Source organism: Microtus oregoni, unplaced genomic scaffold (genome assembly GCF_018167655.1).
Source record: "Microtus oregoni isolate MIOR12 unplaced genomic scaffold, Mior012 000000F_ref0000247, whole genome shotgun sequence".
In the NCBI taxonomy this organism is placed as follows: domain Eukaryota; kingdom Metazoa; phylum Chordata; class Mammalia; order Rodentia; family Cricetidae; genus Microtus; species Microtus oregoni.
This window is the reverse complement of record NW_024543059.1, coordinates 81578789-81601191: the sequence shown is the minus strand read 5'-3', so window position 1 is coordinate 81601191 and position 22403 is coordinate 81578789.

Sequence of the window (22403 nt, the reverse complement as noted above, 5' to 3'; positions counted from 1 at the left end):
AACTAGACATATAAGCTAAATTTATACATGCACTTTACCCAATTACTACCGCTTTTCAATGGTAGGAAATATAAGAAGATTAAAAGAAATATTTTAATAAGTCAAAGAATACCAGCACATGTGGGTACTCTTACCCAAGATGGTGGTAAGGTCAAAATGGAGGTTACCACGTGTTTGTTTGTTTGTTTTTTCAGAGCTATTGTAATCTGGAGTTATAAGCCTTACAGATCTTAAAACACACACACACATTCACACAGAGAAATAAAACAAGCACACTGTGGGAATGAACCCACATAATCACACAGACATTATTTTAACAGACAGACAAATAAAACTCTTTTAGGAACCTGTGCCAGCTGACCAACTTAAAAATCCCCGAGTAATGGCTCAGTGGTTAAGAGCATTGCCTGCTCTTCCAAAGGTCCTGAGTTCAATTCCCGGCAACCACATGGTGGCTCACAACCATCTGTAATGAGGTCTGGTGCCCTCTTCTGGCCTGCAGAGACACACACACACACACACACACACACACACACACACACACACAGAATATTGTATACATAATAAATAAATAAATATTTAAAAAAAATCCCCGAGTAGGTAGGTGGCAGGAGTCAAGAAAGCACACAGGTGGTCCCATTAAGGACAGGATTAGCAGATGCTGCAAGAGGGAACAAAAACAAAGAACACCTATGGAGTTTTAGAGTGGAAGGACAGGAAGATGGATCCGGATCCAGTGAGACAGGGGAGCAGGGAATGGGAGTCTGGGCGGCAGGAGCACGGCATCCAGAAACCACGTTCTTTTGGAGCCTTGTTTTTACGTTAAGTGTTAGCCCCAATTTAAAAGGATTTAAAAAAAAAAAAAGGCAGCCTAACGGTGTTTGGAGATCAAGCTTTGAATCACAAGAGCCCATTTTACAAGTGTATGCCAAATATTGGGACTCAAACCTGTCACAGTGCATCCACCGTGACAAGACCTTGAGTCAAAAACAGGGGATCATGCGAAATGAGCGGGCAGACATCTCTATCCACTCAGTCCCACCTCAGCAAGAACTGTCTTGCTGCTCCTGTCGGGCGCCTGGCACTGACTGTGTCTCCAACAGGACAACCAGAAAATCATATTGAAAGGCATGTACGCAAAAAGGGGAACTCCCCGAGATGATCTTAGCCGGGCGGAGAACACGTGGGAGAACGGCGTTTTTCCAACACGTTAGCGCTGAGCCTGTGGGAAAAACAGCCCCCCTCCCCACGCATGGGACCTCCAAATACTAAGTATTTATCTAGCCTACAAACCACTCCGCCGATGCAGTAATCCCAAACAGACCAAATCAGACTGAATTAGAAGATGCCATGTTTAATGGTTGCCAGCACTCCCAAGAGGCCTGTACAGGGAACACAGAAAGGGGAAGAGGGAAAAAAGGAAACCACAGGAACTGGGAGACCACGTGTTCATTCTCTGGGGGGAGCAGTTTAAATAGCCTGTGGGAGTGGTCTTGACCTTCCCTGGGGAGGGGATTACCATTTGGCTTTCTTGACTCTTCCTGGGGAGGTCTCACTGTTTGGTGGGCTTTCTCAGAGGTGGAGTTTGGACTGAGGCAACTCCCAGGGGAGGGAGCTTCTGCCAGGAGTTGGGGTAAAGCCCCCAGCTAAATATTCCAGACTCTTTGTATAAAGGGGTGCCAGGGAGCTGAGGTGACACTTCTGACCAAACGCACAGTAGGTGTTCAAAACTGCTAAGTGAATGAATGAAGTAGAATTTCTACTTCTTCAGACAAAGCAAGTTTTTTTGAACATTTTCATGTGCTCAGTAGGAAAACACATATATTAGAAGGAAACCTTCAACTGTGGCAGATTTAAAGATAAAAACCTTTGAAAAGACAAACAAAATTTCCATGAAATTCAGTAAGCTCCCCAGCATCTGAGGAGTTCAAGCAGACAACAGAAGGCTACTGGCCAAGGCTTGCAGGGGATTCCTGGTTTGGGAGAGATGTTAGACCAAGTGATCACTCCCAACTCTTCCAGTGTAAAATTCTGCCACTGAAAACTTGTTATTCACGGTTTCTAACTTATCAGCTGCAATAACTAAGCAAATTGCAGAAGAGTCCAGAGGAGACATAGTTATAAATAAAAACCATATTCTGATGGGATCCAAATATCTGTGGATAAGTGAGATTTCTTGAGAAGCCTGCAGGATGTTATTTGATGAAAGGCAGATAACTTTTAAACAATGGAATTTTGAGAAATATTAAATGTCAGGATGTGTTTAGAGATTTATTTTTTTAATTTAATCTACCATACCTAAAGTTCACATCAATAAACAAAATAGCTAAGAATTAAGACAAAAATAATGAACTCATTTTTCTTTTCTTTTTTCCGTTTCTCACTTTCTTTTTTGTTGAGTCTCATTGTATAACCCAAATTGACCTTCAGTCCTCAGCCCTCAAAGGCATATGTCACATATCCGGCGAATAGATCTTTGTTCAGACCCTCCAGACAGAGGTGAAGAGATGACTCAGTGGTTAAGGGCACTGGCTGCTCTTCCAGAGGCCCCGGATGTGATTCCCAGCACCCACATTATGACTCACAACCATCTGCAACTCCAGTTTCAGAGCTGATGCCTCTTCCGGCCTCTGCAGGTACCAAGCATACATGTGGGGCACAGACATACATGCAGTCAAAATACCCAATGTATAAAATCAAACAATAAAAAACCTTTAAAATTAAAAATCTTAAAGAAAGCCCAAATCCAAGCTCAATACAAACATTTCATTAGTTAATCTTGTTTCAGTTCAAAGTTTTTGTCTACTTATTCATTTGGGAAATATATGTATGTAGGGAGAGAAAAGGAGGTCACAGTGAACATCCACAAAGAATAAGACCGTAGGCCTGAATAATACCCTAAGGAAACAAGATTGTTGCATATTTGAACAGATGTTTTAAAATACTTATTACAAAAAATAGGCATGTATTAAATAGTATTTAAATGTGGAAACTGTAAAAAACATCCTCTATAATTGTCATTTAAATAACTACTGCTATATTTTAATGTTTGTTTCTTCTAGAGTTCTTATGCACATATATTTAAATTTTAAAATTTTGTTGTGTGTGTGTATGTATCTGTGTGTGTGTTTGTGTGTGCGCTACCGCACAAATGAGGTCGTTACAGCACAATTTGTGGAGGCAGGTTATTCCCTTCTACCATGTGGATTCCAGAGATTGAACTCAGGTCACCAGACTTGGCAACAAGCACCCCTACCCACTGAGCCATCTCGCCAGCTCCATGTAAATGTTACATCATTGTGATATTTCTGTAGGAGCTGCTTGGAACTTTCAGCATTCATAGTTAGATAGGCTGGTGGGAATATCTTGCTTTTTTGGGCCAGAAACTTTGTTCCCTAGAGCTTTGATACCTGAGTCTTAGCTATTTTTATTCTCTTTTAAAAGTAACTCCTAAATTGAAAATAGTTTCAACATATAGGTTGTGGTTAAAAACACCACCAAAGTCTATTTTGACTGACTTGAATTTGGTCAATATAATGTCCAGATTTTAAAATTAGAATACAGCTTGCCAGTTGGGCCTTTCTTGGTTGCTGAGTCCCAGAGTTGACTTTGTGTGTTTCAGTCACGGGCATATATCATGCGTGCCTCCCCTCCTCATGGGATTTCTGGGAATGGGAAAAGGAGGGTTTAGGCAAGGCCCCGGCCTTCTTTCTGTGGGGCCTTTTCAACCCTCCATCCAAAGGCTGTGGGGGGAAAAACAGCCAAGTGTGAGCATGTACGGTTTTCCAGCACTAGTTAGTAAATGCTGCCACTTGGCCTCTCCCAGCTGAGACAATCTTCTGTGGTGTTGTGTAGTCTTCCCTCAGAGCCAGACTCATAGTCTCTTCTCAAACACTTACCCGTCTCATGTCTGTTCTTCCCACACCCACTTCTTGACCACAGGAACCAAATCTATTTTGTTCACCTCTTTGTGTGGCTCACAAAGTGCCTGGAGCCCTGGAGCCACTTCCCCATAAGCGCGAGGCTAGTGACTGACAAGCGGGCCTCACTAGGAACATGGGTGCCCCGTCGATCAAGTGAAAAATAGAAACAAAACAGGCTTTTTATCAAGGACGGTTACTGTCTCTGAGTGGGAAAAACTCCCTTTCCCAAGGGTGTGGAGCAGCTCACCCGACTGCTTCCTCCGCCCCAGGCAGCCCGTGCTCTTTCCTCACCTGTGAGCTAATGGGAAGGAAGACATCACCTTTCCAAGTCCTAGCAAAGTTCTCCTTGGCTCACTCATTATCTTCTCTGAAATCTTCTGTCAGCCTCTTCCTTTGCCTCATTGACACTTGGGACACACTGGAGGCCGATTGCATGTGGACGCGACACACAGGAGTAGGAGGACACAGTGTGTGTCTGCACAGGAAGGAGGTCAGTCCCCGGAGAGGTGTTCTGATCCCCAGTGATCTCAAGGACGTGAACAAATTAATCAGCAAAGGTAGGTGCTGTAGGTCGGAGGACTCCGATAATGAAGGCCAAGAACACTTGGGAGCTGCTGTCAGGTTAGGAACCCAGGCTGGTATGTTTGCTTAGGGTGTGGGCCTGGTTTACAGCTTACTGCTTGTTCTTAATCACAGGCTAGAGTGTGTGATGACATTTGTTTTAGGTGAAACTACACTTTCTCTGCCCCATTGTGACCTTGGGGTGTCTGCAAAAGCAATCCCTCAGAATGGCTATGTGAAACCCCACTCCTGCTCAGCTGATGCCAGGGAGGTGACGAAAGCCACCAAGGCATCCGGCCACTTCCTGGAAGGAGTCTACAAGCACCCTCTAACTCCCATTTGAAATTCATCTTGTTTTCTGTGTTTTTGTTTTCAAAGGAAAAGATCACTTTCCATGGCCTGTGAAGCAAGGCGAGAGAGCAGAATGGAGCACCCATGACCTGGACGGGGTGAGTTGGCTAACAGTGGAGAGATTCAACACCCACAAATGGAACTGGAGAGATGGCTCAGTGGTTAAGAGCACTGCCTGCTTATCTAAAGGTCCTGAGTTCAATTCCCAGCAACCACATGGTGGCTCACAACCATCTGTAATGAGATCTGGTGCCCTCTTCTGGCCTGCAAGCATGAATGTAGGCAGAATACTGTATACACAATAAATAAATAAATCAAAAAAAAAAAACCCTTACAATTGAGGGAATTGGAAATGGGCAGTTTGGCTAGTATCCCAAAGACATAAAAATACCTGGTGAGATGACCGAGCATCCTTTGAGGATGTGCCCAAGAGGGCTATAACTGAGTGATGAGGTAGACTGATTCCCAGTTTTCTGAGAAAGAGCTGTACTGATTTCCAAAGCAGTTGTACCAGTTTGCACTCCCACCAGCAGTGGAGGAGTGTTCCCCTCACTCCACATTCTCTCTAGCATACTGTCATACATACATAGCATACAAGAACACTGTCATCAGTGTTCTTGATCTTGGCCGTTCTTACAGGAATAAGATAGAATCTCAGAGTCATTTTGATTTGCATTTCCTTGATGACTAAGGATGTTAAACATTTCTTTAGGTGTTTCTCTGCCATTCGAGATCATTCCATTGAGCATTCTTTGATGTATGATTTCCCCTCTGTATGCTGTGAATAACATTGGTTAATAAAGAAGCTGCTTTGGGCTTTTTGCAGTGCAGAATAGGACAAAGAGGGAATTCCAAGCAGATAGAGGAGTAAAGAGTAGGTGGAGTGAGGGAGAAGCCATGTAGCTGCTGCAGGAGACGCTGGAACCTTCTTGGTAGGCCACAACCACATGGCAATGCACAGATTAATAGAAATGGGATGACTTAAGATGGAAGAGCTAGCTAGGAATACGCTAGAGTCATTGGCCAAGCAGTGTTGCAGTTAATATAGTTTCAATGTGATTGTTTCAGGTCTGGGCAGCCGGGAAATGAACGAGCAGCCTCTGCCTACAAGTCTCTCTTTAGGTCTGTATCCCATTTTTGGTTGTGAGCCTAACCCTTAACGGCTGAGCTATCTTTCCAGTCCTGTTCCCTGTTTATACATTGGATTATTTGGTTTTTTTTTTGATGTCTAGTTTCTTGAGTTCTTTATATATTTTGGAGATGAGACCTGCCAGATGTGGGGTTGGTGAGACTCTTTTCCCATTCTGTAGTCTGCTGATTTGTTTTGTTGACAATGTCCTCTGCCTTACAGAGACTTTTCAGTTTAATGAGATCCCATTTATTTATTTGCTAATCTTATGGTCTGTGCTACTGGAGTTCTATTCATGAAGTGATGGAGGAAGGTCATTGGCCAATAAAGAAACTGCTTGGCCCTGTGGGTGGAGTAAACAGAACAAAATGCTGGGAGGAAGAGGAAGTGAGGTCATAGACTTGACAGCTCTCCTCTAGGGAGCAGATGCCTGAGAGAGACGCCATGCCCCGCTCCCAGCATGAAGCTCCGACCCAGGATGGACTAGGCTAGAATCTTCCCGGTAAGACCGGTTCTCACAGATTATTAGAGATGGGTTGATCGGGATGTGAGAATTAGCCTGTAAGTGCTAGAGCTAAAGGGCCAAGCAGTGCTTAAAAGAATACAGTGTCTGTGTAATTATTTTGTGGCATAAGCTAGCCGAGCAGGCGGCCGGGGTGCTGGGAACGCAGCCCCGCCGCCCCTTATTACTACAATGAAGTTGCCTCCTGTGCCAATGGGTTCGAGGTTATTTTCCACTTTCTCTTCTACTTGCTCAATTATGTTCATAGCAGCTTTATTCATAATAGCCAGAATCGGAAAACAACCTTAACAGAAGAACTGATAACCAAAAGGTGGTACATTTACACAATGGAGTATTACTCAGCGGTTGAAAACAATGACATCAGGAAATTTGCAGGTAAATGGATGGAACTAGAAAAAATATCATTCTGAATGAGGTACCCAGACCCAGAAAGACAAACATGGCCATGTTCTCATTCATAAGTGGCTATGGGCTATGAAGAAAAGGATAACTAGGCTCTACAATCTACAGACCCAGCAAGGTTAGGTAACAGGGGATGTTCAAGAGCAGACACTTGGATCCCTGAGAAGGGGAAATAGAAGAGATCTCCTGGGATGGGGATAGGAACTTGAGGGATCAGGTTATGGGGTGGGTGGCTGGGAAGAGTATTGACAGAGATGACTAGAAAGGAAGTGGGCATTTCAGGGTCAGGTAGAAACCTGATGCCAGGGAAACTCTCTTGAATCTAAAAGGATGATCCCAATTAAGACTCCTAACAATAGTGGATACATAGCCCGAACTGGTCATCTCCTGTGATCAGATTGGTGACTACCCCGATTGTTTTCCTCTATATCTTCATCCAGTAAACAGATACAGATTCCCATAACCAAACATTAGCCCAAGCTTGGGGAATCCTGCTGAAGATAAAGAGGAAGATTGTAGGAGGCAAAGGGGCCAAGGACATCGCAAGAAAACTCACAGAAACAACTAACCTGGCTCATGGGAGCTTACAGAGTCTGAACCAACAACCAAGGAGCCTGCATGGCACTGACCTAGACCTGCTACATGTATGTGACAGTTGTGTAGCTCTGTCTACTTGTGGGACTCCTAACAATGGGAGCAGGAGCTAGTCCTAAAATTTTGTCTGGGTTTTGGGAACCTATTCTTCACACCGGATTGCTTTGTTCATCCTAAAAACAAGGGGAGGTGCTTAGTCTTACTGCAACTTGATATGCCATGGTTTGTTGGTACCCTTGGGAGGCCTGCCCATCTCTGAATAGAAACAGAGGAATGGATTGAGGGGGAGGACAGGGGGGAGTTGGGGGAAAGGAATAGGAGGAGAGGAGGGAGGAGTGATTGGGATATAAAATAAATAAATAAAAATTATTATAAAAATTATAAATAAAAATTATTTAAAAAAAAAAGACCCGGTGGGACTGCAATCTTATTACTCCAACGGTTTGTCAGGGAATGAGGTCTTTACTAGCTTTGGCTGTGGGTTTTTTTTCTTTTTTTAGGGTGGACTGCTGGGCAGCAGGCCTGAGACAGGCACACCCAAGTTGAGCCTGTTCCTCAGCACATCAGGGGGTGCCGTGTTCCCCTCAAGGCTGCTCTGACTGTGTGGATTGGACATGGACTCTTCTTGCAAAGCAAAGCTTGGGATTGGCTTCATTTACAGGTGCAAAACAATCGAGGCTCAATTCTGTAATGAGAACATTAGTCAACTAGGGTATAGCCAGCATGTGCCTCCCCAATACCACAAGTTTACGCTATTTCCTTCCTGGTAGAGAGTTCAAAGATTTAAAATATTTAGGGACTGGAGAGATAGCAAGCACTGGACCTGAGTTCAAATCCTAGCATCCATGTAAAAATGTAGGTATGGTAGCACATTATAATCCCATCACTGGCTATATGGAGATGAGTGGGTCCATGGGGCTCACTGGTCAGCCAGCCCAAATTAATCTGTGGACCCCAGGTTCCAGTGAGAGACTCTGTTGTGAGGAGGAGCGGCATGCTGTGTCCCGCCGCTGGGCTAGCTTAATCCCCGAAATAACCACACGGAAATTGTATTAATTAAATTACTGTCTGGCCCATTAGTTTTAGCCTCTTATTGGCTAACTCTCAAATCTTGACTAACCCATTTCTATTAAATCTGTGTATCACCACATGACTATGGCTTACTGGCTCCTCCTTACAACAAGACTCTCTCCACAAGGCAGACAGCTCCTAAGGATGACACTGGAGTTTGACATATGTACATGCACATACATGAACAACCATATTCACCCACATCCATATACACAAGTGATTTAAAACACTTAAAGAAACAATAGGCAAAGTAGCTATTTCAGCCCTCTATCTGATGACCCTCTTGACCTAGCCTTGAGAGCTCAGTATCAAGGATGCAGAGAAAATCGTTTTATTATTTCTTCCCCAGCTTTTAAACTCCTTAAGTGGAAGTCCACAGACTGAAGGGATTTTTCAGATTAACTTGGCCGACCCTGGAATCATCCATTGGGGCACGTGGGCCAGAAATGCTGTATCTTGCTTGAGATCCCACAGCCAGTAAGAGTAGGAGAGGCATCCAGAACCCTAGGGCCCTTTTGAGGTCCAGCTCAGCCCTCAGTCTGCTCCTCCTTCCTCACATCCAGCTATGGGTATTTTGTTCCATTCTGTCCCCCAGGCCTTCATGAGTTTGTCACCAGCACACGGTGTTCTTTGTGTAAACGGCACTGAAGAAAAGTGTCGCCCAACCTTTGTTTGCTTGGAGGTGTGGTGTCTGTTTCTGTTTCTGGCAATATCTTGGAAATGCATAGGAGATCCTGCTAGGCACTCTCTGTGCCCTTCACGGTTTTCAAGGACTGGGGCAGTGATGATGTCACTCATGCTCAAACAGAAAGAACAAGCAAAACTTGTGTCCAGGGTACAGAGCGCACACAGAAACCATTGTGTGAGCCAGGTCCTTGGAAGCCTTGGGAAAACCATCTTCTCCAACCTGCGAAACAAGTACAAGGTTAATGAGGACAGAGCGATGACTCAGCAGTTAAAGACATTGGCTACTCTTCCAGAGGACCCAGGTTCAGTTCCCAGAACCCATGTGGTAGTTCACCACTGTCTGTAACTTCAGCTCCGGGGGATCGGGTACCTTTACACATCCACACATGGAGGTCAAACACCACTGCACCTAAAATAAAAATAAATAAATAATTTAAAAAGAAGGTACAAGGTTTGTAACTCATATGAGGAAAGCCCGGGTGTCTTAGTCACTTTTCTACCCACAGAGTCAGCATCAATTTCTATCTTAGAGAGACGAGTGAGATTCAGCTCCGCATCCAAAGCCATACAGCCAGAAAGTGGTAGAGTCTTGAGTGAAGCTGGCTTACCCTACGCTTCAGGTCCCCTAAAGGTGACTGTGGCTTTTGAAGACATAACCACAGGGCTCCCTAGGCCTGGGCCCCACTGGCTGTTGTGTTGCTAGCTCCAGGCAGGCACTAGGCTTCTGTTCTGTTCTTCATGTTCAGCCTCCAGAAAGGGGTGGAGGACATTTATTTCTCCCCTGCAAAGGTTGCTCTTGATAGTCAGTGTGATGGAATTCAGAGTCGTCAAGGAGACACAGACAACTGAAGAGGGAAGACCTACCTTGAGAGTCAGTGGTACCATCCCGTGGGCTGAGTGAAAAGATAAAAGGAGGAAACTATCTGAGCACCAGGATTCGGCTCTCTCTGCTTCCTGACTGTCTGTGAAGGTGAGCAGCTACTCCAGTTTTCTGTCACCGCATCCTCCCTCCACAGCAGGCTCCATCTCCCCTGAATCGGGCCCCTTCCTTCTTTAAATTACCCTTCCCGGGCATTTGATAACAGCAGTGGAAGAAGTAACCAATATATCCTGTCCTTGCCATGGGGAGGAGGGAGAAGGCAGGCAGGCCCAGCCGCCTCCACTTACTCCTTTTGATGTTTGTACCAGGGACCACAGTGACAGATTGAAAGACCCTCAGAGAGGACCTTTCCTCTCTGATGAAGACCCCAGAACCAAGACACTCCGAGACCAGGCCACAGGATGCAATTAGCAAGAGGTTTATTGAGTAAACACAGGTACCTGCGGGCAGCAAGTCTTTCGGAGGACTTGCGCGCCTGCAGACTGGGGGGAGGTCTTTTTATAGGGAAGAGCAAAAAGCAAGTTTACAGAAGCAAAAGCGTGGTTATCAGTTGACCGGAATGAGGCGGGGGCATGAATGGTTTCCTCAGCAAGGGTGTCAGCAAAAAGCAAGCTTACAGAAGCAAAAGCGTGGTTATCGGAATGAGGCAGGGGCATGAATGGTTTCCTCTCTCAGCATGGATGCCTGGTTCCTATCTTATAGCTAACCTGCTTTGTTGATATCCTATCTTATTGACATCTTGCCTTGCAGTCTTCCTATCTCTATCTCCTGCTCTCTCAGGCACATGGGATGTTCTTATGGGAGCAGGCTGGCTGCTGATCTGGAGAGTTTTTTTTAAAGCAAACAGGACGTTCCCCCGGGAGCATGCTAGCTGCGGGTTTTGAGGAGGGGGTCTGTAGGGTCTTTCATTATGGAACCAGACTACGGTGCTATGGGCTGGGACATCGTCACAAGGTTTCAGTGCTGGGTTCTGTCACACAGCTGTGCTTTTTCCAGAGAAGAAAGAAGAAGCACGCTTACAGTGTTGAGTGTTTGAGTTCATTTCAGCAGGGAAGCCTAGTCTCCACGGGAATAATAGTAACTGGGGATTTAAAAAGTCCCTTATACCTATCTAGTACGTGAGTAATATATTGTTGTCAAACACAGCCTATCATTATCTCCTTCCAAGATATTAAACAAATATGTTTCAGAAATAATTTATCTGTATCTTGAAAGATTGTTTTTTCTTCCCCTAGTGACAACTCTGTAAAGAAAGTAAAATTCTGAACAATATTGACATGAGGCTTTTAAAAGGTTGTACTTATTTCATTTTCTGTGCATGGGTTCTTTGCCTACCTGTATGTCTGTGCATCACACATGTGCCTAATGTCTGTGGAGGCCAGAAGAAGATAACAGATCCTCTGGTCGTGGGATTACAGATTGTTGTAAGCCACCATGTTAATGCTAGGAACTGAACCTGGGTCCTCTGCAAGAGCAGCCAGGACTCCTAGCTGATGGGTCATCTCTCCAGCTCCCCACTCATGTTAATTTTTTCACTATATCAATAGCAATTAAAATATTGCCTGTCAGAAGAAAGCTCATAATGAAAGGTATGGTAGGGAAGCCACCATCTTTTATTGTGAACCCCTTTTAAAGGTAACCACAAAAACAAATGAGAACATCCAAGTCTTACACTTGCTTCCTCCTATTCCTTTCCTCTCCCTCCACCTCCCTCGAGACTGGGTTTCTCTATGTATCCTCGACTGTCGTGGAAGTCACTCTAAACCAGGCTGGCCTCGAATTGACAGAGTTCCACCTGCCTCTTCCTTCCGAGTGCTAGGATTAAAGGCGGGAACCACCACTGCCCAAATATCCTCCTCTTTTTTTAATGTCCTGGTGCCAAGGATTGAACCCAGGGCCTTGTGTGCACACTAGACAATTGTTCTTCCTCTGAGCTATGCTTCCAGTCCTTAAAACAGGTTACTTTTTCTCCTTTTCTTTGTAGATAGGGAGGTCCAGAGTGAAACCTGCCTAGAACATTGGAGACCAAACCCAGCAAAGAATGATGAACTGCAGTTGAACTCAGTGGTCCCAGCTCTGTCATTTCCTGACAAGTCAAGTAGCTTTCAGTGTCTAGCCTCTCTCTCAGTCCCTGCTCTGCAGCACAGGACATATGCAGTCACAAAGGAAAGATGTGTCCTATCCTATTGTGGTAGTCTGAATGTAACTGGCCCTCAGAAGCTCATAAGGAGTGGCATTACTAGGAGGTGTGGCTTTGTTAGAGTAGGTGTGGCCTTGTTGGAGAAAGTGTGCCACTGTGGGGTGGCTTTGACGTCTCCTACGCTCGCGCTACACTCAGTATGGTACACAGTTGCTTCTGCTGCCTATGGATCAAGATGTAGAACTCTCAGTTCCATCTCCAGCATCGTGCCTGCCTGCCCTCTGCTGTTGTCTCACCATGATGATACGGACTAAACCTCTGAAGCTGTAAGCCACCCCAATTAAATTCTTTCCTTTGTAAGATTCGCTGTGGTCATAATGTCTCTTCGCAGCAGTAGAAACCCTAACTAAGACACCTATGCATATAACTACTTTGTAGTCTGTGTTTTCGGAATGGTGGATCTTGTATCTGAACAAAATCAAAGTCAGTGGCCTCCAATGAATCACTATGTCCGGACATCTTGGTTCCAAATTTCTTTGTGGCAGTTGTCACCTACCGGCACAGAGCTATGCCCTCCTTCTCATGAGTGTGTAACCTTTAATCCAATGGCCACACTCCGCTTTATTCACACTCACCTTGCTTTGGGGTTTACGAAAGGGTACAACTCCAAAAAGAACCTTAGGAAATTTCTGCGCACGCCCATGGTGTGTGCATTTCCTGATACCATCCTGCACATGCTCTCACACACATAGACACTGCACACAAACTCATACACCATACACACTAAATAAGCATTTACGAGAATGAAAGAATGCTTGATAAAACAGGAGAAATTTCTCATACTATGTTGGCAAGTATTGGGACATAAGAATGCGTTTCCAGAGCCATGCGTTAGGGAGTGACATCCAGCTAGAGCTGTCCTGAGGGGAGCCAGAGCTTGATCTCAGGTCGTCAGATTTGTATGACAAGCACTCTGACCTGCTAAGCCATGTCAAGAGCCTGGACCATGTCACCAGCCTGGGCCTTGTCATCAGCATAGGACACCTCACCAGCCTGGGACAAATGCCTTTGTATTCCAAACTGCAATTACAGAATTAACAAATAAAGACTTTTGTTGTTGTAATTTTTTTCTCCTGCATTTTCTAATGAAGATAATTTTGTTGGTCATTTAATTTGAAACTTTTCTTATTTGGGCAAAATCTTACTGAAAAGTAATTCTCAGGTTCTTTTAAGACCAGGAAAGGATTTACAAAAAGGCCCTTTAAAGTCACAAAAACTCTTCCTAAGACCTACAAAATGGCGAACAAAAATTTCATTTATATTTTAACAGTATGAGGATAGGTAAGCTTAGGCTGTTATGTCATAAATGCCATTAATATAATTTACATTCAATTCTCTTACTGAGTTGGTAGATTTATTTGTTATACTACTTTGTCTTACAATGCTAAAAAACATGTTACATGTAGCCAATGAGTAGAAGAGAGATATAAAAAGCATATAAGTAAGATGCTTTGATATGAAAGTATTTTTGTAAACTAAAGTAAGACTCTGGCCTAAGGTAAATTGACTAAATTTTTCCAAAGCAAAAACAAACAAACAAAAAAAAAAAACATGAGCATCACAAAAGTTCTGGGTTGGTCACAGGAGTCTTGTGAAAGATAAACTGTATGATTAAAACTCCTTAACTTCCTATGACGAAAATTCTGTTTAAAACAGTGATCTGCTTAAGGTAATCATCTATTCTTGATAACATTTACATAAACTACTTTAGAAAACAGAGTTTGTGCTTTATCAAGATAATTATGTTTTCTGCTGTGTTTGCCAACTTTTAACTGTTTAAAGAGCTGAGTCATAACAGAATAGGGGACTTATTTTTAAACTTGATTAGTCTAAGCTTTGTGCTCACTCAAAAGTTCAAACTAAAATTCATTATTTCTTTTCTCTTAAAAGTTATTTTTTTAATTTATTTTTATTTTACTTTTATTGCTGTTTTGCCTGCATATACATCTGTGTGAGGGTGTTGAATCCACTAAAACTGGAATTAGAGGCAGCTGTAAGCTGCCATGTGGGTGCTGGGAATTGAATTCAGGTCCTCTGGAAGAGCAATCAGTGCTCTTAACCTTGAGTCATCTCTCCAGCCCTCAATATTTCTTTTATAAGGGGGAAAAAAGTTCTTCTGGATGTTCAGCAACTAAAGCCTGGAGGCCCCAAGAGGATGAAAGAGAACCCAAATGACTTTTACTATTTTGGTCTTTGGCCTCCAAAATCATCAGGGATTTAGAGGACTTGGCTAAAAGAGCCCCGCATCTCTGGTAAGCTACTATCTTTTTGATTAGAGAGGCTGTGGTGACCCCAACAGCCAGACCCCAACCAGCAGACATATCCTGCAAAGAGGAGAGCCACTAGAAGAAGAATTGTCCCCTAACTTTCCAGGGATGGTCACATGGTTAACAAGACCCTGATTCAACATAGTTGTCACAAGTGTTAGAAGAGAAAGTACATTCTGGGGTCCTCCGTATATACCCCTGTGAGTACCTACATGGAGTCTTAATCAACCTTCACAGCTCGGAGAGAAAGAGCTCTTTTTTGTCCAACTATCTAGTCTTAAATCCGGGTTGCAGAGGACACAACAGTAAATGGTTGTGTCTCCTGTGCCGAGCTCCTGTCGCTCACCTGACAGAAGTGCCCAAACGAAGTGGCCCTTGTAGCCTGGATGAGGAGGGGTGGGATGGGGTGGGGGCGGGGTAAAGCTCTGACCAGCCTGAGCAGAAACACCAGCTGTAGGAGGGACCACCACTGAAGTGATAGCAGAGAGGAATGCTTTGACCCCCAAGCTCATCTCCTTCTAGATTTGTTAGCAAAGAATGAAAGAAAGGTTCCCCTGCCGTTACAATGCAGGCTAAAGTGAATCATTACCATGACCTTGACTGGCCTGGCCAGGGGCAAGAGAGCACTCCTGAGCCCTAGGACTGACACTGAGAGAAAGGCGCCCCCTTCCTGCCCAAATGGAGTCAATTCCTGGTTTACAGAAGGGTGTACGTGTGCTGAGCAACGAACACGTCACATGTCCACACTTCCTGACCCCAACCTATGAGAATGGGCGTGAGGCAAAGCCGGAACTCAATGAGGAACCAATCATCCTTCTACGGGGCCTTCACGTAGAGAATAATGTTCTTAGAAAGTGAGGGGACTTTCCCCTGGTCTGTTCTAGAACATGAAGTAAAATACCCTCAAGCACGTGATTTACCAATATATGAATGAGAAAATTGGGGAAGACAGGCAGGATGCTGAGAGGGAAGTCTGGGCCAGCATCAACAAATATAAAAGGCATCACTTAGCATAAAGGAGGAAATGAGGCAAGAATCCAAATGAAGTAGGTATTTCTGTGAGTACGGGTACTGAAAAGCAGTGGTGAATGTATCATTAGTGTTAGTTAACATCACGTAATCACCTAAACCACAGGCTCTTTCCTTTATTGTGATATTAGATGCGGTAACATTTTTTATTTGTTCTTCATCCCTTCTGTGCGTTGCGTTAATCTAATCGTATGACTCTTTTTCCATGAAGTCAAGTCTCTTCCATTCTTCATGGGTGCCCCTTTGAAGAAACTGTCCAGACTCGTATAGGAGCACCTTCCATCCCTCTTAGCCTCTTACAGCCTTTTGAGCCTATCACCATGGAAGACTTGGCTCTGTGCTTTTTCATCCGTTCAAGAGGTTCTTTCTGGTAAAAGCTGTGGGACTTGAGAGGCGTCTCTCAGCTTCTCCCACTAGGAAACTGACAATTATTTCCCAGAGGTGCTGGAGGAATTAAATGCCGTGAATGGATGCAAGGAGAGGACTGAGTAGGAGGCCTGCACACAGTGAGCTTCAGAGCATCGACATCCCTAACGGGTCTGGCTTTTATTCTCATTAAGATGCCGCTGGTCTGAGAGCCGCAGGGTATCTACAGCTCTGTTGGAGGCAGCGTTGGAAAGGAAGCCCATCTCTCTGTCCGAGTGGGTGAAGTTCCTCAGAAGTGAAAGTTAATAGTGAGACTTGGTGGAGCTTGGAAGAGGAAGTAGCAACGAAGGTGAAACAAGAGAGACAATTTGGGTGTTTGGATGTCTGTCTGTAATTCATCCTTCCCCCAGGGGGCGTGACCTCATATGCATTTTGTCCATTTCATTATATCCCAGGCACAATCACGTGTCTTCAGTAGGAATTCACGCCCTCGGGCAGACAGACAATGTTCTAGGAAGCTCGCACTCCATGCCTCTTCTAGACTTTTCCATGCACACTGTTTCTAGCAACAGCAGAGCCTTTGCTGGTTGGCACCAATGAAATCGGTGGCTTTGGAATCAGCAGGAGGGCTGCTGCCATGAGCTTTCCTGAGTGAACTAGATGGTGCTAAAGATACACAGCTCATCTAAAAGCCGTTGAGTGGGTCCTGCCCTAGCTTGAGGAGAGTCTACGATTGTAGTCAGTACTGTTGCTCTGAGCGGTATCATCCCACATCCGGATATGGGTTTAGAAGAGTCTAGCATCTTGATGCCCTTTTATAATACCGGCTGAATTCTGCCCCAACGCCATATATTGTTTATCTAAATGGTGAAACTTAGGCACCATCGTAGCCACTCCTTACCCACGCAGGGACAGACCCAAGGACCACAGGCTGCCTAACAAATTAACCCCAAACCTAATGGCTCAGAACCACACTAGCTGCTCATTATCTTCTTGGTTTCTCTAAGTCAGGACGCTGAGATCAGTCTTTGGCTGGAAGTTCTTCCCATGGGGTCATAGTCACATGTTGGCTGGAGCAGTAAACTATCTGGAGTCTGGCATGGGGCTGACCGACCCACTTCCAAGAGCGGTCTTTGAGATGGTGGCAAGCTGGTGCTGCCTGGTGGAGGGAGCCTTTACTGTTGAGAAAGTTGGCATCTCCATGGCTTAAACACAACGTGGTGGCTGATCTCCAAAGGCGAGCACCCTGACAGAGAAGGCCGAGGCAGCTGTTGAACACCTAAGCAAGGGGACTGTTGCCCTCCACAGCACTGCCGTGAGCGTCCGTGAAAGTAAACAGCCTGGGCTGGGTTTTGGTTTTGTGGAAGAGAAGTATTTTGACCTTTCTGCCTTAATAGATAGTCTTCCATTCGAATAGTTATATGAAATTTAAGAAGAAAAAGGAACAAAACAACAGATGGACGGAAATGTGAGTCCCAGTGCCCTTTAAAAACACCTTTACGGTTTTCACAGAACTTTTTGTTTTTTAGCCAAGGAAAGCAAATTAGTCATCTTTTTTTTTTCTGGCTGCCTCAAACAATCCAGTTTTTAATTCCTAAAGGAGCCTTCTAACTCGGTGAAGAGAGATTCTACCAAATGCCTGCTCGCTGATTTGGAACTGGGGGAGCCCTTTGGGGAGACTGGTGTACCTAGCTTCTGCTGGCTGCAGAGGGGGTTGAAGAGAATTCATCCACAGACATCAGGAGGGAGAGAGAGCAGTCCTGGGCCCATCAGTGTGATTGGCTTTCCATCAGTGTGATCGGCTTTCCTCTGTGGCCTCCTTTCCCCTAAAGCACTGAGTCCCCTTGCCAAGAGATCGGCCAGGCTTGTGCAGACGCAAGAAGCAAGGCAGAAAGACAGTTATTGCTTTTCCTTGGAAATGCACCTTGACCTCTCAAAGCAGCTCTTAGTTCTGTGTGGAAACATCCTCCTCCAAACCCAATGGCTGCCAATCCCGGGGTGAGACTGCTGTTGACCTCAGCCTCCCTGGCCTGGGAAGTTTCCAGAGGAGCAAGCCAGTCAGTCCCAGGCCTATATATACTCTCCCCAGGCCAGAAAATGGAGCGGTCGTGTGGGCTGAATGGATTATGGCCTCGGATACTGGTTGAACAAAAGTACCAGACCCCCATTGATATAAACTAGAAACGTTATGGCAGCTAGTTCAGGTCTCGGTGAGGTGTTCCCTTCTCGTGGTGTCTTCTCTTGGTAAACACTGAGCCATGACTGCAACCAAAGCTTCACCCTCCTCAGACCTGCATCCACACTGTGATGGTGAAGTCTCAGTTCCCTCAGCTGAGATGTGAGGCCAAATAATTCATGAGATGGTTTCTTTAAGCTTTTCTAATCCAAGCAGTAATTTCTACAGGCCTTACCATACACACATAGTTTAGAAGATAGTAAGTCCATGCAGCCATGCTTCTGTTTTGAACACAAAGAACTTCATTTTAAAAGATACATATTTTAGAAGATTTATCTTTATTTTATGTGCCTGGGTGTTTTGCTTGTATGGATATGCGCACCACGTGCCTGCCTGGTAACCATAGAGGCCAGAAGGGAATGTGGGAGGCCCTGGAACTGTGAGTCCCAGTTACAAGTAGTTGTGAGCTGCTATGCGGGTGCTGGGAATCGAACCTGGGTCCTCTGGAAGAGTCGTCAATGCTCTTAATGACTGAGCCACCTCTCTAGCCCCTAAAAAGATATTTCTAAAATTTTGGAAATTAGGATTCACTGTGTAACACAGGTTGGTCTGGAAATAGCTGTGTGTCTTTGAACTCATGGTCCTCCGGCCACTATTTTCCAAGTGCTGTGATTAAAAGCACGGGCTACCATGTTCTGCTAGACTTCATTTTTATTTACAGAAGTTTCTCGCCCTTATTACTATTGAACAGAATGGCTTACCGGGCAAACGCATCACAGGTTGCCTCAGGGGTCCCATGTCTGTACTGAGCCTGCAGAGGGAGGCCTTGACTCACCAGTTTGAATTATTTGGGTCATGGGTTCTTTTCCTTAGCAGCTAAGAAAGGTCCTGGCAGAGGAATGTTGTGGGATGTTTGGACGCTGTGTGAAGGTGTATTTCTGTGATTGGTATAATAAAACACTGAACAGCTAGGCAGGAGGTATAGGTGGGACTTCCAGGCAGAGAGAGGAAGTAGGAGGCAGAATTTACAGAGATGCGAGGAGACACCAGAAGCAGAGAAAACAGCATGGGCATTACAAAGTAAGGGAACCAAGCCATGCAAGAGAAGGAAGAGTAAACATATGGGTTAAGTTATAAGAGCTAGTTAGAAACAAGCCTAAGTTATTGGTCAACCTTTGATAATAATAATGTCTTGTTAGCATCCTGGCACACTTGGCCCTGCCCCTTGGGGACCTTGCAGAGTGCAGCACCCCTGCATTACACCTGCATACAGGGCAGGCAGTATCCTGTCCCTTTAAATGGTGAAACTCCACCTACTTCTACCTCTTCTTCCTCTTTTGTTCTCTCTCTGTACCTCTCTCTCCTCTTCCTCCATTCCTGTCCCCAGAGGCTGGTGTCTTCCCTCCCCTCCCCCCTTTTTCCATTCCCTATGTCTTAATAAAACTTCCCACGAAGGTCCATCTGCATGGCGTGCCTGTCCCTCACCCCAATCTGTCTCTCACCTGTCCCATGGCCCTGGACCTGTCAAGGTCCCTCTCTCACAGAATCATATCAAGTCTCAGTGTCATTATTTGGGAGCCAAGAGTCCCAATGAAAAATCGACTACAGGAATAATGGGGCCTATAGAAACCAGGTGTCTGGCAGAATGCCTTCCAGCTTTCAGGATGGCATAGCCAACCATCTGAACCTGAGGCATTTCCTACTACTAAACTCAGGAAAAGTCTGCATCCAGTTCCTTGCTGTGTCTCAGGATAGCTCAGACCAGACTCTGAGGTGTAGACCTTGGAACCCAATAGCCAGGTTAAGGCTCATGCCTATTATTTTACTCTGTGCATCACTGAATGAGTTAATGTCCCTGCTCCTCAGTTTTCACAAATGGAAATGGGGATGATTGCACCTGTTTCTCAGGATGAAATAGTGTGTAGAGCCTTGGGTGAATTGGGCATTTAGAAAATGCTCATAGATGTTAGCTATTGTTAGCATTGAAATTATTATTGTCTGGAATCTCCAGCTCGGAACCCCAGTCCACACCCCACTCTCAGCATCCCAAGCAGCATCTCCCTGGAGCGCCCTCTCCAAACTCCGCCCCTGAGAAAGCCTGCGAGAAGTCAGTCCCTCTTTGGGGCTGCTCAAGATCACACCGATAGGCTACTTAAGACCTGGAAGCCATATTTGCCATGTGTAGCCTCCTGAGGGTCACCCAGGAGTGCTTTTCTCAGATTAAACCTAGCTTTATAAATTTGGTTTGATTGATTTATTACATTGGCAGAGTCCCATTAACCAGGGATTCAAAACTTATCAATTATTATTTAAATATACTGGGTGATATCTCCTTAGTAGCGGGACAGGCACTTCTGCAGAAGTAGCAATAAGAGCATCTGACATTTGCCCAGATCTATCAAGAAGTCACATGGTACTAATGACAGCTTAAGAAAATGGAAGCACTTGTGTTATCCCTTTTGGAAACTGGTAGAGCAAAACAAGATTGTAGGGGCTGGGTAGGAGTTCACTTAATAAAGTGCTTAAACAGCAAGAATAGAGGCCAGGGTTCAATCCCCAGCAATGAATAAACAGAGTATGGTTGTGCAGGATAAAAATTCTAGCATTGAGGAGGTAGAGGCAGGAGGATTAGAAGTTCAAGTTTATGGTCCACTGCACAGTGATCTTGAGGCTTGCTTTAGATATGTGAGACCTTAAATGCCAACAGAAAGAGAAAGAAAGGAAGGGAGGGAGGGAGGGAGAGAGAGAGAGAGAGAGAGAGAGAGAGAGAGAGAGAATATCACAATATCACCAGTTTCTCACTTCTTCTAACTTGGTTGCCTAGATGACCAAGTTTTAATCATTTGGAAAATGCTGAAATGTGCTTCTTTTGAGGAGGCACAACGCTGTCCAGACCTTATTGGCATCTTGGGCTGCAGTGCCAGGCTGCAGCCTCTTGCTGTGACTGGCCAGGAACCTTCCCCAGCTCCCTCCCACTCCAGGGCTCTTAGGCACACTAGTTTTCCAAGCTCTCATTTCCTGAAAATATTTGCTGAGTCACTTGACCTCATGGATCTTCTGAACAGTAGTCACCTGACCAGAAACCGCTGTAGGCTTATAGCATAGCCTCAGGCAAGCCTTTTCCCCATGCTTGTTTCAAGCAGTAGTAACAGATTTCAACATGAGGCATGCCCTGCAGCAAGAGAGACCTGCAGCTCCCTGGAAGGCGTGAGGCCTGGCTTCATTCACTGGGAGCTTGTTTTCTAGTAAAGAGGGCAGGTCCTTCTGCGAGGCCTACACTGAGGGCCTTGAGAAGGTCTCTGTCAAAACAAAAGCTGAACCGTGTGACCACAGAGCAGAGGAGTCCATCGTGACTGAGAACCATAAAGGATGGATCAGCAGGCCAGGCCTGGAGGACACCAAGAGACTGACCTGTGACAAGCTGAGAAGGGACACGGAAGCTTGAGCCCAGAGTGTGGAAGAGCGTGTGCAAATTCATGGTGTTAAGTCTGGCAGTCAGCCAGCTGGATGGGCCACAGGAAGTAAAGGGAAATGGGGCTGTAGTAGACAGGATCTATAGCGTCCCTTCAAAGCACGTGTTCTGTGTTAGTTCCACCAATCGAGACAAGACCTCTACCACAGTGTAAAGCCAAATTTGAAGCAAGCTTTAAATAAATACAGGTCAGGTGGAGAGGCTCTGGCCAGGTCCATACCCAGGTTCCTGGGAAATGGCCCAGAATCAGGTATGGCAAGGGTTTAAAAAGGAAAACCCATAATTCATTGCATTTCTCTTCAGATTCAATCAGGGGCAAGAACATATCCTATTTCCTGCCCTGTACCTCCGGTCCACCTGTGATCAAGCACATCTGGTGCAGATGGGTCAAGCAAACTTGTTTAGGGGAATGAAAACCTGTGGCTTGTTATCTCCCATAACCAACAGCCTCGAGCATTTCAGGAACTAGCTGTCCTTGGGCAAGGGGCTTGTGACAGCAGAGACATTTTTGTTTCACAGGTCTCTTAGCATAGTAATTAAAACTTAAAATGTAACTTTGTCTCTCACATCTGAGGGCTGGGTTCCCAGCTGCAGCAGTATTGTGAAGGCTGAGGAAGCAGGTCACTAGGGTATGTCTTTCCCCTGGCTCTGGTCGAGATTCCTCTGCTTTCTGGTCTATAAGCATGAGATGTTAGCTCATGCTCTTGTCACCACAGAGTAAAGACCCACCACCATGCCTTCCCATCATGACTGACTTGACCAGCCACCATGC